Genomic DNA, 17608 nt, shown 5'->3' with positions numbered 1-17608 from the left:
GAGCTAGAAGCGAGGAAAAGTCTACAAGAATGTTTTATATGAAAAGTTTTATTGATATATATATATATAATGTTTTGTATGATGTTTTATATGTTTATGCAAAAATTTGTATGTTTTATGGTGTTTTGTTCTTACAGCCCGAGGACGTGCTGTGATTTACCAGGGGGGAATGTAGCACCCTGAGGATTCGGCTGCTACAGGGGTATTGCACCTCAAGCCAGAGGTGTGATATTCCACTCCCGGGTAAGGATGGAGTGTGGAACTGAGCTCGGTAGGCTGCATGCACTACACACATCCCATTTCCGGGGAACAGACCAACGGTACTCCCACTTAGAAATGTGCAGGTACGACCGAGTCTGTTCCTGGCTGGAGTGGGAGGGGGGGTGGTACATTCCAAGTAGTGTAGGGGCAGATAGGGGGAGCAGCCTGGGTAAAGTTAGGAGCTCATTGGGTGCTGGTCACCTGAGCTCACACATAGAGGGAGTATATAAGGTGGGCACCATCTAAGATCAGGGTCAGTCTGTCAGAGTCAGTAAGAAGCAGAGGTCCAGATGAGCCTGCAGAGAGAGAGAGGAGCAGAGAAGGAAAGACCCAGAGAGGGAAAAAGAAAGGACTCTGAGAACCCAAATTCAATCCCCGGGTGAAGAGTCGGCAATAGGGTACCGGATCCCAAACTGGTGGGGGCAAAAGCACACCCCAGCCAGAGACCGGAGGCCGTGGGCAGCATCTGCCACGGCCACCCACCACATCCACCCCGAAGGCAAACCACGTGGAGGGTCAGGGAACCCAAGGCCAAGGGTCTCCCAACAGAAGGCCCGAGGGAGCTGGACTTAGGTGGATCACTAGTGGGGACGGCCAGAGGAAAGGACAGAAGGAGAGCTCAGGGTCACGCTCCGGACTTGTTTGGGGGTTTGCTGAATCCAGGACCTGGTGGACGCAGCACGGCTCGGGTGGTCACTTGAAGCTGGAGTGACCGGAACATCAGCAGTGAGTAAATACCCTAAACTGCACAACCCGACTCTGTCTTTAATTAACATCTACGCTGCACCACCACAACCCCCATCCTCTGCACCTGACCCCCTGAGGCCATACCCCTCCCGTTGGGGGTTATACCATCTAAAGCTGCACCAACACCATCAGCCTCAGCGGACCCTGCTGCAGCGGCGGCCGTAGTGACCGCAATACAACGGGTGGCGTAGTCGACACAAAGAACTTTATAACATCTGTAGGACTGCCACATACTCTGAGCTTGACACCCTGGGCACGGACCGGGTCACAGCCACTCGGAAGACTACAACCCCCATCTGATCCGGCTCCGGGTATTCCCCTAAAGAATATGGCCCAGGGGGCGCGTCACAACCAATCACCGATCTTGGCTCCACATTTAAACACCGCTGTGCTGAGTGGTCGCGGCCGATATTTAAATGTGGCGCCCAAATCAGCACAGCGGTGTTTAACTTTTGCGGTAAGATCAGTGATTGGTCGGGTCCGAAGACCGCGACCAATCATCGAATCATCTTGGTGAGCACCGGGGAGCGGCGCTGCCTGTGCGGGTACTTCCGCTGCGAGAACCCGGGACATGAGCGGGCGCTCGCAGCAGAAGTATCCCGACCCGCAGCGCCGCTCCCCGGTCCTCTCTTCCGCATGGAGGTCAGCGACGCCGGCGGTCCTTCCGCTGCTACCGTCCGGGAGATGAGCGCCTCGCGCCGCTCATCTCCCGGCTGCATCTCCTTCCCGCAGATCGGTCCGGCGGTCGAGGCCCTTCTGCTGGTACCAGCCGGGAGATGAGCGCCGCTGAGCTCCGTCCCGCAGATGAGCCGCTAACGGCCGCCATCTTTTTTCAGAAATCCCGCGGCGCTGATTGGCCGCTGCCGGACCAATGAGCGACGCGGGATTTCCTGGACAGACAGACTGACAGACAGAAAGACAGACAGACAGACAGACGGGATAAGACGATTATATATATAGATATCAATAGATAGAATATATAGTTATCCTGTAGACATATAATTTCACAAGCCCCCTACATATCACAAACTTTCACCCTTTAGTGACTTTCATGTAGCACTAAGGCTGTGTGCACACGTTGCAGATTTGGTGCATTTTTGGTGTGTTTTTGCCATGCAGATTTGCTAGCAAAACCTGAAGCAATCCTGATGCCAGCAAAGTGAATGAGAAACCTGAAGTGTCATGCAGACATTGCTTATTTTTGACTTGCAGATTTTGTACAGAAAATAATCTGCAACATATCAATTCTCTGTGCGTTTTTGCCTTGCGTTTTTCACCCCTGACTTCACTCAAATCAGTCAAAAATGCAGGCAAAAATGCAGTCAGAAACGCAGGCAAAAGCGCACCAAAAATGCACGTTTTTGCAGCTGTGATTTTTCTGCCAAGAGATGCAGAAATGGTTCAGAAATTTTACTCAACATGTGCACAAACCCTAAAGGGTGTTTAGCCTTATTTAACCTATTAAATAAACAATTAGAAAAAATGACATGGGGTCCCCCCTATTTTTCAGAACCAGCCAAGATAATATAAGCTTACAGCTGTCTGCCTTATCAGGCTGGGAAGGTCCCTCGTTATTGGCGCTTCTCATCCTAAAAATACAAGCTTGCAGCCCTAATTCTGGCACTTGACCTGACTCTTCCCAATTGCCCAGGTGCGGTGGCAATCGGGGTAATGATTTATGGGGTTGATGTCAGCTTTGTAATGTCAGCTGGCATCATGCCCAGGCATTAGTAATATAGGTGTCTATCAGACATCCCCATTACTAACCCAGTAAGTTAAAAAAAATGCACAAAAATTGTATTTGAAGAAAAGCACTCACCCACACCATTTTATTAAAAAAAAAACACAAAGATCTGACGCAGTCCACCAAATCCAAAGTAGTCCAAAAATGGGAACCTGAAAGATATAAAAAGAGAGAGGTAAAGAAATACAAACAAGGAACATTCCCTCATTCACCAATTTATTACTAAAAAAAAACCCCTGCAGCTCCTACGTAATCCATGGCGTTCCCACTAAGTCCATCGATTCAGTACTGCAATTTACGGAGCATCGTTCTAAAAACTACGCTTCATAGGTCACTCCCATTGACATCAAATCCAGAGTTCTTAATACGGGAAGCAGATAAAGGTGGGAACATAGTGCTTTGGCCCATCGCACTTTATATCAAGGAAGCTAATCTACAACTTTCCAACACTTCCTGCTATCATCTGTTACTATCAGACCCAACCTTGTTTTTCAAGGATAACTTAGACACCCTGATAGGGAGAGCTGGGTTCAATAATATTCTTAGTAAAAAAGAAATGGAATTTCTAACCACCTCTCACCCCGTAGTGCCTATTCTCTATCTGCTACCCAAAGTGCATAAATCCTTGATTGAGCCACCGGGCAGGCCTATCGTGTCTGGTATTTGTGGCCATTTTGAACGTTCATGCACCTATTTAGATTTTTTTCTACAACCACTGTCTTCGTCTCTCAAATCCTATGTTAGGGATTGCTCTCACCTGATTCAACATCTGAATGGTTTGGCTATACCCGATAATACCATCTTGGTCTCTTTAGATGTAGAGTCACTTTATACTAGTATTGCACACGACCTAGGCATTAGAGCAGTCACATATTTTTTAGACCATCGATCCACAGGGGATCGCAAACATGACTCGTTCATCCTGGACCTGCTACATTTCATCCTAGACAAAAATTATTTTGTTTTTGATAGAAAATTCTATCGGCAGGTGGCTGGCACCGCTATGGGTGCGAAGTGTGCCCCTTCGTACGCCAACCTATATCTAGGATGGTGGGAGGAAACGGTAGTGTATGCAAAAGCAGCCTTTAAGGACAAGGTTTTCACATGGCTAAGATACATCGATGATGTGTTTTTTCTTTGGTCTGGTACCTATGAGGAATGTGAAGCTTTCATCAATGAGCTAAATTCTAACACGCTTAATATCAGACTCACAAAGAACATCTCCAATGTTGAAATAGATTATTTAGACATCAAGTTGATCAAAATGGGTAACCAAATCTCCACCACTCTTTTCAGAAAAACCACTGCTACCAACAACTTGCTGCATTACACAAGTTTTCATCCATTGCATTTACGGAATGGGATTCCAAAGGGGCAGTTTCTCCGGGCTCGAAGAAATTGTACTACATTGGAGGAGTTCCAGGAACAGTCCAAGGATCTCACAGCGCGTTTTCAAAAGAGGGGCTACCCACGATGCATCATCTCTGGTGCATTCCAGGATGCAAGAGGTAGGAACCGGGTTGATTTATTATGGACACGGGGGCCAGACCAGCCAGGCCCCTGTGCTTGATAACCACTTTCAACAACCAGTGGTCTGATATTCGTGACTGTCACGGGTGTGTCGCCACGAAGATCGTCACGATTACACAGCCTGACTTCTCGCAGCTGAGGTTTTGGTGCTTTGTGTTTTTCGACAGTGAGGGAGTTAACTCTCTCTCTCTCTGTGCTAGACGAGGTCCAGCCTCGCCCAGCTGCAATCAATGCTGCTGTAGTGGGACTCCTTCAAAGGCCTGCCGGTCTGTTAGGGAAGTGTCGGTGAAAGCATTTCATGCAGACTAACAGAGCGGATCGTGGTATTTGGAGTTTCAGAGCTAAGTGTATTTGGAGTGTTTTTTCCCTTCCTCGCTTTATCATTTATCTCCTTTCCCGTTGGTGTTCCCTCTGTTGTAGTTGTGTAGTTTTTGTATGCAAGGTGGTTTTGGTTTTACCCTTGTACTGTCTCGTTCGTCTAAGTACTGAGTGTGGGCATATTATTACCTGTCCCCTTTTGTTGTGATCAGGGGTCCTTCTCAGGACTAGATTACTTAGGTGCAGGGATCCTCAGGAGGTAGGGGTTACGCTGGCGGCCTGGACCTCTGTACCTTTAACAGTACCTCCAGGTAGAGGGATTAGTCAGGGCCCCAGCTTAGGGTCAGCTTAGGCCCCCTACCTCCAGTACACAGAGACAGCGTGACAGTGACCTGCTCACAAAGAACTGGGGAATTCTCCTTAGTGAGCAGAGATTGATTAAGCATATTTCTATGACCCCCAATTTGGTTGCTCGTAGAGAAAAGAACCTAAGGGATTGGCTTTGTAAAAGCCACTATACGCGACCCTCCACCAGACTGGGTAGAGGGGGTAAAATCACCGGCACCTATCCTTGTGGAGGATGCAACATTTGCCAATACACGGTGGCACGAGATGGTCTAACACTCTCCATTTTCCCTTACCAGATCCACTCGAAGGCTTTTTTCAACTGTCGATAGCGTAACTTGGTATATGCCTTGATCTGTGACTGCCCTAAGATTTATGTCGGACAAACGTCACAAGAACTCAGAAAAAGGATTCAGCAACATATTTCTAATATCTCTATGGCTAGGAGGGACCGCGACAAAGATAAAACTATAACAACTGTGGCAGCACATTTCCTGGATGTCCACAATGGCCGACTAGATGGTTTTCGAGTTTTGGGCCTGGAACAGATAAGAACAAATATAAGGGGAGGAGATCGTGCCAATGCTTTATTGAGATGTGAGTCAAAATGGATTTTTAATTTACAGAGTCTGGCACCCGGAGGTCTTAATGGTGAACTACTATTCACAGACTTCTGCAAATAGTCATGAGATGGTGAGGTACTTGCTTTCATTTCTTATAATTGTGTTTTCTCCCCTCCTCCTAGGATCCACACTGTGCTTGACGAGCATCGGCATTTTTCTATCCAAAAGACCGGGCTCAATTTTTGACAACCTCTTTTTGACGTGACTCTGGGTCATAGTCTAGTGGCAAGATTCCTTGGCTACAACCCCAGTCTTCAGAATTTGGCACTTATTGTTGGTGGCATTGCTTAAGGGGAGTGAAGGCATGAATACGGGGAGAAACTTTTTACCCATTCTCATCATCCCACGTGTTGTCCTGCAGATTGGCACCTTGTTGGCGTTTGGACTAAGGATCAGTTATTTCCCGGACAGTACTGAATATTCCAGGGAGATTGGAAGATACTGAACTGACAGGACTATCATATTGGACTCAAGATCTTTGTCGGATAATTATATTGACGGGTTTCGCGTTTTGCTCTACTTTGACACCCGAGGGTGTTTTGCACCCTCCCCCCTACCTCCATTGTGTCTATTTTTAGTCTCTATTCCTGACATATCTGTGGTGGTCAACGATAGGATCTATACAATGAGCTTTTATTCAGTGGCTAAGTATATTTCTACCTTGTAATGTCATCAACTATTAGCTTAATTAACTTAGTACTTAGTTCTTTCGTGCCATATGCAGTGGTCCATTTAGACAATTACAATTTAAAATCAACGTCCCTATATAGGCTTTGCTTACTTTATTATGACTGCCAAGTTGTATATTGGACTCAAGATCTCTGTAGGATATTAACATTGATGGTTTTCCCATTTTGGTTTTACTCCTGGACACCTCGGGGTTTTCTTCAGTGAATCTACTCTTAGACTCCATTTCTGACATATCTGTGATGGCCAATGATAGCATCTATACAGTGAGCATCTATACAGTGGCTAAGTATATTTCTACCTTGCAATGTTATCAATTATTGGTTTAATAATCTTAACATCTTGATCTTTCGTGCCATATGCATTGGTCTATTCGGACATGTACAATACAATATGTGCTTCTCCATATAGGCTTTGCTTGCTTTATTATGACTGTCAAGTTGTACTTTTTTTTTTTTTCTCACTCCTTAGTGTTTTGATACTGCTCTTGACCGGAGGGAAACATTTTTTGTGGCACCCATAAATTAAAAGCGGAAAAGGGGAGAGAGAGAAGGAAGGGAGGGGGGAGGGAAAAGGAGAAGAAAAAGAGGAAAAAAGAATTAAAAATTAAAAATCTTACACGCGCCGCCTATTGATGGATTGGTTTAATACGCAAGCATGGGGTGTGATGGGAACGATTTACGCCTATGATGTTGTTTGAGACATACGATTGACACACTGCTGGGTGACGCAACGTGTGCCCCCACCTTGCGTCACTTTTAGCTGCGGCATCTGTTGAGTTTTTGCCGCTTGCCTTTTACTGCGCATGCGCTATTTTTGTGGGTATGGGCCACTATGGCAATTTTTGTTATATTCCTCTACCATCTCAATTTTCTGGTAAAGTTATTTGACAGCTCATTTCATTCTGGCTTATGGTGCTGAGATGGGGTCTCTGATCCTTTGAAACCTCCCTCATTGGCTGTACATTATTCTCGACCGAAGGAAAACTTATCGTGCGGCACCTAAAAAGTAAAGATTAGATGCGTGCCATTAAATGGTTAATGAGTTATTCCTGTACCATCATAATTTTAATGAGTTATTCCTCTACCATCATCATTTTTGGTAAAGTTACTTGACAGCTCATTTCATTCTGGCTTATGGTGCTGAGATGGGGTCTCTGATTCTTTGAAACCTCCTTCATTGGCTGTACATTATTCTCGATCGGAGGAAATCTTATTGTGTGGCACCTATAAAGTAAATATTAGATGCGTGCCACTAAATGGTTAATGAGTCAAGCACGCAATCACGGGGTGCCATGGTAACGCTAGACGCTTTGAGACACTTACGTTGTGTGAGACACACTACTGAAAGGAGGACCTTTGCCCTGGCAACGTGCATTTACACTTCGCGTCACTCATGACGCTGCATCTGCCGACATCTAGCTGCCCGTCCGCTATCACGCATGCGTCGACTGTGTGGCGTGGGCTACTATGGCAACGCATGAAGCGTGGGGCACGTGCATCCGTTTTGACAGCGCAGGCTTCCGGCTTGTGATGTCTGGATTCCCGGCGTCCATCCGACTTACTACTGCTCTCTGGGTAAATTTTACAATTATTCTATTAACTGGCCAGTATATAAACTGACACAAGAATGTGCTCTGTACATGCCCCTGATGAAGCCACCGTGAGTGGCGACACGCGTCGGGCACTGTGGCGCCAGCTGTTCCCTTTCACGCACAGGCTCCGACTATTTGGTATTACCTCTTTTCTTGTTGTAGGCCACGCTGCAGATATGTACACATGTTAGCTTTGGGGGCAAATTTGGCCACCCTCAGCGACTGTGCATCTTTTCATGCAGGGGCACTCTCTAGTGTGGGGTAAAAGATATTGTTCTACTGGACTATTCATTTATTTATTTATGCATTATCATTCCACTAGCTTGGCTTCCTGTTATTGGGAATGGTTGCATTAGTCTGTCTGTAGGCACCTCAAGTTATATTTTGCTTATTTAGCCATTGGTGTGTTTTACACGCCTTCTGATAGCTACTCTCGTTTTTGATACATGCACTGCAGGGTCTATGTAGTATTGACCATCACAGATACTGTATTGAGCCTGTGCGCTCGGGATTACGTATTTTTGCTTTATTTCTGTATTATTATACATTGCATCATTATTTATTATTTTTCATATTCAGTGTACCAGCTGGCTCTTTAGACAGTAGTGTTCTCCCACTTTTTTAATGGTGTTTTACTTGTTTGTCGGTTTGTCATTTCGTGTATATGTGTCAGGAATTATTTGTATTCAATAAATTGATATATTTTTTTAGATCATTATTGCTATTGATAATTATTTGGTTACTCTTGATTATTTGGGTGATCACTGCTAGTTTGCATCTCCTCTTTCTTTGTTGTTTTCATACTTGCTATTCAATGAGATGCTGCAGGTAGATCCCGATCATCAGATGGTGCCCTCCTCATTTTTGGTGGTTGTTTCATAGGTCACTCCCAGTCATATCTCATGAGCGATGACGTCAGTAACGCAGTAACATTATCGCTCATGTCCAGTCCAGTACTAGCTAGAGCTTTTAGTATCAGGATTATACATACCATTCTGAAATTGATGTTCAAAGTAAGCACACCAGCATAATCAGGGATTATGATAAATCAGAGATTTATTTACTATTGTATTCAAGTTGGTATTGTGAAATCTGGAGGTCAACCTGCTTTATTAATAGACCTATATTTTTCTGTGAAGATATTATTTTTTATTAAAACCTTTAGATATCATCAGCCATCACCATAGAGAATTGTCTTTGCTTGTTTGCACTTACAAAAATATGAACTTGTTTGTCCAACTTAAGATAATAGTTTTATTCATATTATTCACTGATACCCAATGCCTCACTGCTGCAAGGCAGTATGCATACATTCAAATCCACAACCATTATAAAGGTGTCCATCAATCCAGGATATGTCAATTATGCGTAGAAAAAAACACTATCAGCATCAGTTAAAGGATTTTTTTTCTATGTGTAGCTCGCCTAGAGACGTAGTTACCATAAAAGAATTAAAAGCTAGTATAGGTTGTCCTGCAAACCTTTGAGGCACCATGTCTACAAAATGAGTAAAATGCCTGTGTAAGAAGCCTTTATCCTTGTTCTAGTATAAGGGCTTGTTTACACTGGCCGACCATTGGCAGTAAACGAACACCAATTGGCTAAATAGAAACTAATCGGCAGTGATTTAATAGTATGTTTAGACAGGTTAACCGCACTTTTTATGCACACAGAATGATCACTAATAGATTGCTCTGTGTGCTTTTACACCATAAGATGCTCTGGTGAGAATGATGATTTTTAGGCTGAGTGCCCACTATGCGTTTTTCAAGTGTTTTTGCCTCGGAATTTCCACAGCGAAAACACTTAAAAAACGCTTGGTAATACGTGCCCCATGGTCCATAATGATGATCCGCCAGTGCTGTGCACATGCTGCGGAAATTTCCGCTGTGGATTTTCATTGCGGAAAAATACGCAGCATGTCCATTAATTTTGCGGACACGCAGCGTAATTGCCGCCATTGATTTGCATTGAATCGTCTAATATCCGCATGGGCACATGTTCCCATACGGATATCATGAGGTTCAATGTGTTAATGGTACCGGGTCTGGAGAAGAAGAGACTCTCCTCCAGACTCGGGTACCATAGAACCTGTTAAAAAAAGAATTTAAAATAAAAAATAAAGATTATACCTACCTTCCGATGGCCCCCGGTATCCTCAGCGATGCGTCTAGTCTCTTGTACAGCTCGCGATGGTCTAAAAGGACCTGCGGTGACCTCATTTAGTCATGTGACAGGTCACGCGACCGCTGACGTTGGCGGTCGCGTGACCTGTCACATGACTAAATGACGTCATGGCAGGTCCTTTCACACCACCGCGAGCCATACAACAGACCGGACGTAGCGGAGAAAATACCGGGGGCCATCAGAAAATAAGTATAATCTTTATTTTTTGCCATTCTTATTCTTTTTTTAAACTATTACTTGGTCACACTATATAAATCCATGCCGGTTGCATGGAAGCTTGACAAACGCTTCTACCTGGCAGGAAAAACGCATGTAAAATCCGCATGCGTTTTTCCTGCCAGGGAGATGCGGAAAAAATATGCAGCATTTTTGCATCGTGGGCACTTAGCCTTAAGCAAGCTTAAAGTGAACCTGACAGCTGATACATGTTGTCCAATCCACGGTCAGCATGTATCAGGCACCAGCTGCATGAACTCAGCTGGGTATGTTTGGCTCTGAAAAGCTGCAGCATTTCAGAGAAAAACCTACTTTAAAAGCCGCCACAGGTGGATTCCAGATGGCTTCTCCCTGCCTGCTGCCCTTGATTAACAGGTCTCTGTCTACATGCGTATATAAGGAGAGACCTGTCAGTCACTAGCAGAGGGTGGGGAGAAGCCGCCGGTGACCTGCCTGTCTGACTACTCTCCAGTAGTGTTGAGCCACCCCCGTAGTGTTCGAGTTCGGTTCGGTTCGTCGAACACCCGTGTGTTCGCCGAACTGTTCGTCGAACTGTTCGTCGAACACCTTCGAACACCATTAAAACCAATGGCAGGCAAACAAAAACACATAGAAACACATAGAAAACACCTTCAAAGGTGTCCAAAAGCTGACAAACTGCTCAGAAGACATAACTAACACATGGATAAGTGACAAGTACATATAGTCATGCGAAAATAAAAGAGGTGGAGGAGTAAAAGGAGGGGGAGACACAGATATAGGCATGTCATGCCCTTCTAAAATCCAAAAAGTGAGAAGCCGACACTGCCAGTCCGTTCCTGCCCGTGCCACCTCCGTGTCGCCGGGTTTGTGCCAGAGCTGCGGTGGACCCTGACGGCCAGCCCCCCTCTCCTAATACTGGTGCCTGTCCGCTGGTGGGTCGAGCCCCCCGCGGTGGGGGGGGAGTAACATCTGCAGAAGAAAGACCATCTTCCAGCCAAACTAACATGTCGACTTCTTTTCGTGGACAATGTGATACGATCCCTTTGTCACGGACACGCCCATCGCTACAAATTCCAGATGAGGCACAAAAACAGCAGGTGCTTCAGCGGATATCAAGTGCTCCTTCAAGTGGGCTCTCCTCCACCTCAACTTCAACATCACAAATACTCCAGTCCTCAGAGGTGTCACCCCAATCGCACTTGCTTCCTCACAGCTCCCAAGTCTCCAGCTGCCCGTCTGAGTATGGGGTAACACAGATGGTTGAGTCTGCACAGCTGTTTACTCATACTATAGCCTGGGAAATGGAGGTCTGCTCCAGAGCTTCTGTTAATCCAGACGAGGAAATGATCTGCACTGATGCCCAGAATCTTTATAAGTCAGATCCAGGACCAGATGAAGAAGGTTCTGAGCATAATGTAGACCCTCCTTCCCAAACTGTAACTCCTGTTGGTCGAGACAATGATGAAGACGATGATGAGACTCAAATACCTGATTGGAGCGACAACTTGACTTTTCGGTCAGGGCAGGAAGAGGTTGGCTTTGAGGACGACGGGTGTGATAACACACAGGGTGATGATGACAAGGTTGGAGATCCCACTTACTGTCAACCCACAGTCAGCCAGTCGATGAGGTCACCCGGGCCTTTGCCTGGCCTTTGGGATGTCGCGGTGGTCGGCTCCCTGGCCCGTACCCTGGGGTCACTCTTTAAAAGGGTGGATAATTGTTAATTTTATAAGAGTTTGTGACACCACCTGTGGTATCTGGTGAGAAGCACCAGCGCTGCAGCAGTCCACTGAGGCCCGTGATAAGGCAGCTCGATGGTATAGCTCCCCACAGGTGGAGCTAGGTCTCAGGGCAGCGTATGCAGGGGGAATGCAGGACAGGCGAGACCCAGCTGGGTCAGAGCAAGAACGGAAACGGACACGGTAGTCACTTCAGTACCTTTTACTGGAGGAAATTCAGGCACATCCTGGAGCACTGTAGGGTGAAGGGTGCATATCAGGATCCTCCCCAATGAGCGGGTGTAGGGCCTCCTGTTTCTTGCCTCTGCGCAGTAAGTTTCTGACCTGCCTGGAGCTAGGCCTAACTTTGTCTCTGTCCTGCGCTGGCTGACCTTGTGGTAGGGCCTTCTCTTGAAGTTCACGCTCCCAGTATGCGGGGCCTAAGCGTCTCCTGGCTCTGTTACGTATCAGCACCTTAGCGATCCTGGGACTTGTAGTTCTCCAGGGATTCCGGTTATGCCTTACTGGGTCATAGAGATCCCGGTAAGCTCGGATCCGGTGTCCGGTAAATGCTTCGGGGTGAGCTGGTTAAGCTCCTCTGCCCCTTATGTACTAACTCGCCACTCGCCTTCGGCCTACTCGGGCCCTCAATAGGCTATACACACTAACGGCAGCTTGCCGCGCTTCACCGATCTTATGACGCCGGCACACGTTAAGCTCTATCTGGGCTCCCTGAATCTAGCTAGCAGGAGCCTCGTGCTCCACTGCTGAACTATTAACTGAGTTCTCTAGACTAGACTGAGCTCCACTGCTGACTGACCTCTCTTAGGCTTCTCTACTGCAGGAACTCTTCAGAGGAACTGAACTGCCTAGCTCCACCTTCCCTATTTATATCCCTAACGGGCTCCCTCTGCTGGTCTGAGGTGGAAGGTGGAGATGTGTGAATGTTTATGGGGGCCTCTTGTGGAGGATTCTATCAATACACTCTTCTAGGATCTGTGATACCAAGCGCAGCGGGGCGTCACAGATGCTATTGACGACGAGGTTAGGTTGCGCCTTCCTGGACAGAGACGGAGTACTGGAAGCACGTCACCAACTGCATCCTCAACCACAACTCCGCCTCTGACCACAAGTCGTAGTGGCTCTTCAGGTCGCATGGGCTCTAAGCCTTGCATAGCCTGGGCATTTATTCAGATCGATAAGGATGACCCAACTCGTGTTATCTGTAATATTTGTCACCAAAAGCTAAGTAGAGGCCAAAAAATCCATAGTTTGAGTACTTCATGCATGTACCGTCACATGGATATGAAGCATAAGTTGCAGTGGGAAGCTCACTGTGCTACAATGCGGCCTAGCAGGCTGGGCCAACCACCGTCTGCCCCATCTTGTGCATCCGCGGCCTCTTCATCCTCTGTGACTGGGGGGACAGCAGTCACACATGTTTTTGGACGCAGACCTGCCACCTCTTTACCTGCAACAGCCAGTGTGATTGGCAGGTCTTCAGTTCATTGGGAAGTGGAAACACCTGCTGGTGTTGAGAGCTCTCTGACATCGAGAGCACCACCTTTGGATCAAGGCAACCTAACATGTCCGCCTGCATCTTCCTCACAGACCGGCAGTTTGCCAGGGACACCCTACTCAACCCCGTCAAAGCACAACAGCCAGCCCTCGGTCCCTCAGATGTGGACAAGTAAAAGACCATTTCCTCCTAGCCATGAGACAGCTAAGAGGTTGAATTTCACCATCTGCAAGCTGTTGGCTACAGAAATGCTGCCTTTCCGCCTGGAGGACACAGTGGATTTTTGAGACCTTATGTCCGTCGCAGTGCCCCAGTACCAGATGCCCAGTCGGCACTACTTCTCAAAGAAAGGTGTGCCTGCGCTCCACCAGCATGTCGCACACAACATCACCGCTTCTTTGAGAAACTCTGTGTGTGACAGGGTGCATTTCGCCACAGACACTTGGACGAGTAGGCATGGACAGGGGCGTTACATGTCGCTGACAGGGCACTGGGTAACTATGGTGACAGCAGGACAAGGGGCTGCTGTCCAAGTCTTGCCGTCCCCGCGAGTTGTACGTCAATCCTCTTTATCTAGAAGTTCCTCCACTGCTTCTGCCTCCTCAACCTCCTCTCGGTCCTCCACCTGCACCCAAAGCCTGTCTGGTAATGCCACCTGCTTTCTAACTGCGCACCTCCTTACTATGCTGGCAGCAGGGCTCAACGGCATCAGTGTTTACTTTGAAATGTCTGGGAAATGTGAGTCACACAGCTGAGGACTTGTGGTCAGCTCTGGAGACCCAGTTTCACGAATGGTTGTCTCCACTGGACCTGCAACCAGGGATGGCCGTGTGCGACAATGCTGCAAACCTGGGTGCGGCCCTTCGCCGGGGCAATGTTACACACGTGCCTTGTATGGCTCACGTGTTGAACCTGGTTGTCCATAAATTTTTAGCCCACTATCCCGGACTAGATGGCCTTCTGCAGAGGGCACGGTCGCTGTGTGCTCACTTCCGCCGTTCGCATCCCGCAGCTCAACGACTTACATCTCTACAGAAGTCGTTGGGCCTGCCAGTTCACCGGCTGAAATGCGATGTGCCGACACGGTGGAATTCAACTCTGCACATGTTGCAGCGACTGTGGCAGCACCGACAAGCCCTGGTGCAATAGTTTCTGACGTATAGCCTGGGCCAACGAGATCCAGAGGTGGGGCAAATCACACAGCAGGAGTGGTCTCAGATCAGGGACCTATGAAGTTGACGCGCCCCCTGGGCCGTGGGGTACCCGGAGCCGGGCCGGTAGACGCTGGGGGTTGTAGTCACTGTGGCGGTGACCCGGTCCGTGACCCAGGGCGGTCAATCCAACGGTAATTTGTATATATGGATTTTATAATGTCCGACTACGCCACCTGTGGAGTGCGGCCAAAGGGGCCGCCGCTGCGGAACAGTCCTCTGAAGCTGGTGGTTTTGCTGCAATGGTATTATTACTCACCACAGGAAGAGTGTAGCTTCAGGGCAGTGTGGGTGGATAATGGTGGTTGTAGTGCAGGGAGTCAGTAATGAACACAGAGTCCGTGTGATGCAGTCCCAAGATCTTTACTCACAGTTGTTGCAGTCCAGATTACAGGTACCAGAGCTATCTCACCCGTCGTGCTGTGCGTACTCAGTGAGGGGCTCAGTCCACCCCCAGATAGCTCCGGAGTACTTAGCAGGACCCCCTTCTGTGTGTCCTTTCTCTGGCCTTCTCCCTGCACCTCAAACCCAGTGACACTTCTATCCGGTATCCTCGGGCCTTGGCGGGCGACTTGTGTTCCGTCCCCTGGGTCCTATGTGGCTACCTTCTTAGTGAGACTGGTGTGGACTTTTGCCTGCAGTACATGAAATGCTGCAGCCTCCGGTTTCTAGTTGAGCCTTGCTGTTTCTCCTCTAGTTGAGGGACCGGTTCCCCTTATCTGGCCTGACCCCTCTACCTCCTGGTAGCAGCGGGTGTACAGGTGGCCTTCTGCACGGTCCGTAGCCCTAGGGTCCCTTCGGTTCCTGGAGCCTTCCTGCTCCCACTCCTCTCTTCTCTCCTTCAGTCCTGGGCCTCCCAGGCTAGGCCCGCCTCCGGAGCAGAGCTCATGCCGAGCCTCTGCTCCTGTCACTTTTCCTCCTCTGACTGGCTTGCTCTTTCTAAGATGGCTTCCTATTTATACTCTCCCTGTCATGTGCTCCCCTAAGCTGCTCCCCTAAGCACCCACTAAATAGGATCCTCCCACCAGCTAGGGACCTGGGACTGTGCTCTCCCTTAGGAGCAATCTCGCCCTAACCCCACTGCGGGTATGTGTTGGATGCAGGTGTTAGGGTCCCGAGCCATACGCTTTCCTTACCTGAGGGTGAGATACCACACCTCTGGGTGAGATGCAGTAACTCTGTGGTGACTGCACCCTCAGGGGCGCCACACACCTTTCTGCACAGTTTTGAAATGGCGACGAAGATGTTTAGTGCTGACGACGATGCCATTATCAGCATAACTATTCCGGTGATTTACATGCTGGAGCACACATTAAACAGAATTCAGAGTCAGGTGGTCGGACAAGAGGAGGTGGAGGAAGTAGAGGAGGAGTCGTATGCGGAAGGGATAACATCTCCAAGGTCCAGACGGTTGGCAGCACCAAGGAGGCAGGCATGGGAGGGTGGGGAGAGGGATTAAACAGGGCGCATGGTAGCAGCCAAACTGTTGAGGAAGGTGCAGGAGCCGAGGAAGAAGTGGAGGATGAACTGGCGATGGGCATGGAAGACTCATCAGATGAGGGAGACCTTGATCACATTTCTGTTGTGCGAGGTTGGGGGGAGAGGGCAGAGGAAAGAAGCATGATTCTTACCTCGCTACCAACACAACAAGGACTTGGTCCTCCTGGATGCGCAAGACACATGAGTGCCTTCTTGCTGCACTACCTGCAACATGACCATCAGATTGCAGAATTCGAAATAATCTCGACTACTGGGTTGCCACACTCTTAGATCCCCGGTACAAAAGTAAATTTGCCGAAATAATTCCTGCCATAAAAAGGGATTGACGCATGCAGGAGTATCTGCAGACGCTGTTGCAGAATCTTACATGTGCTTTTCCACAAAACACCAGTGGTGCACGAAGTGAATCTCACAGTTCTAACTTGCCAACCGCGGGACTGTCGAGTCTTCATCACTCAAACCGTAACAGTAACACAGTATCTGCTGGTAACAGCAATTTTGTGAAATCGTTTCACCACTTTTTTAGACCATCCTTTGCAAGGCCACAGGAGACAAGAAGTCTGACACATAGTCAATGCCTAGAGAGGATGGTGCAGGAGTATCTCCAAGTGAACATCGAAGCCATGACTGTGTCACTGGACCCTTGCTCATTTTGGTATTCCAATCTGGAAAAATGGCCGGAGCTCGCCACTCACGCCTTGGAGATCTTGTCATGCCCTGCAGCCAGTGTTCTCTCTGAACGTGTGTTCAGCGCTGCTGATGGTGTGCTGACAGATAAGCGCACGCGGCTGTCCACTGAGAATGTAGACAGACTCACGTTCATAAAGATGAACAAATCATGGATTCGCAAGGACTTTTCTAATCCTGTGTTATCCTTGGGAGGCTAAAAGCTTGAGGATTTGGTAATATCACCTCACCAACCGTTTTAAGCAACTGTGGGGCAATTGATGCCACTTAACCCTAGAACGCATGACCATAAAAATCTACACTTTCATATACCTGGGGCCTTTTAGGCCCGTGTGCAAATAACATTGAATAACTCAAACTCAAATGACAAACAACTATATACATGAAGAATACCTAGAGTTTCAAAATTCTAACTAAAGTAATCTTGCAGAAAATAGAAAACAATTAACAGGGCGGGACTGCGAGGCCCCAGGTATGCGTTCTAGGGTTAAGTGGTGTCTGTGCCACAATTTTGGGAAAAAATGGAAACTCTTTTTGGAGTCCCCTTGCTGTGTCTTACGTGACGTTGGCATCGTCAATTCCAGGTGGGTTGGGTCGCTCCCCCCCCCTTTTAACTGTAAGAAACTACATACACTATGGCTTGGGGTAACACAGATGATTGAGTCTGAAGAGCTGTTTACTCAGAGGTCTGCTCCAAATCTTCAGTGTCTGCTAGTCAGCGTAGAATTTTTAACTG

The sequence above is a fragment of the Phyllobates terribilis genome, unplaced genomic scaffold, assembly GCF_046119375.1.
Source record: "Phyllobates terribilis strain yellow unplaced genomic scaffold, ASM4611937v1 Scaffold_8__6_contigs__length_399053987, whole genome shotgun sequence".
Classification (NCBI taxonomy): Eukaryota; Metazoa; Chordata; class Amphibia; order Anura; family Dendrobatidae; genus Phyllobates; species Phyllobates terribilis.
This window is presented reverse-complemented; position numbering follows the sequence as displayed.